Here is a 754-nt window from a genome sequence, read left to right as displayed (position 1 = left end):
CACACACTGCCAACACACATTTCAGTTCAAACAACTTGTAAAAGTGCATGTAGCATCGGATGACCCCTTTAAACCTAATAAATAAAAATGAAATATAAAAAAATATTAAAATGACAAAAACAACACAATTACTAAAACCATCTCAAATTAAAATGGAAACAGAAAATATAAAAATAAAATATAATTCAAAATATTTAGGAAAACTATTACAGTATATCATTAGGGCCTTTCGCACCGCTTTAGTTCCAGAACTAAATGCATAGTACTAAAGTACTGGGACGATTTTGCGCGAACTATTTCCCAGAAAAGTAACATCGGGTGAACACTTCAGAATCTAGGCTCAAGCAGTAAGACATCCGAGGATTTCTCGCTTACTCTTTCATGAATACTGAGGTTTCGGACATACTACTCTCTTCACGTATTCTTTTCTCCTATATAAGGACCTTTCGCACCGCTTTAGTTCCAGCACTAAATGTACAGTACTAAAGTACTGGGACGATTTTGAGCGAACTATTTCCCAGTACCATTTAAAGGGTTGCATTCGCATCGACAGTGTGTACTAGGAAGTGATGTAAGCCAGTCGACAGCGACGTCATTTGTGCACGGCATTCAACAACAGAAACGTAGAACAATGTTAACAACAGGAGGATGGAGGACGCTGTGATCGGAGCTGTGTTTTTGTTGTGTCTCGCGGGTTTCACAATAATGGACATGGAAAGTCGACGTATACGTAAAGCGATTGAAAGAACGGAAA

The sequence above is a fragment of the Sinocyclocheilus anshuiensis genome, unplaced genomic scaffold (genome assembly GCF_001515605.1).
Source record: "Sinocyclocheilus anshuiensis isolate Anshui unplaced genomic scaffold, SAMN03320099.WGS_v1.1 scaffold665, whole genome shotgun sequence".
Taxonomy (NCBI): domain Eukaryota; kingdom Metazoa; phylum Chordata; class Actinopteri; order Cypriniformes; family Cyprinidae; genus Sinocyclocheilus; species Sinocyclocheilus anshuiensis.
This window is presented reverse-complemented; position numbering follows the sequence as displayed.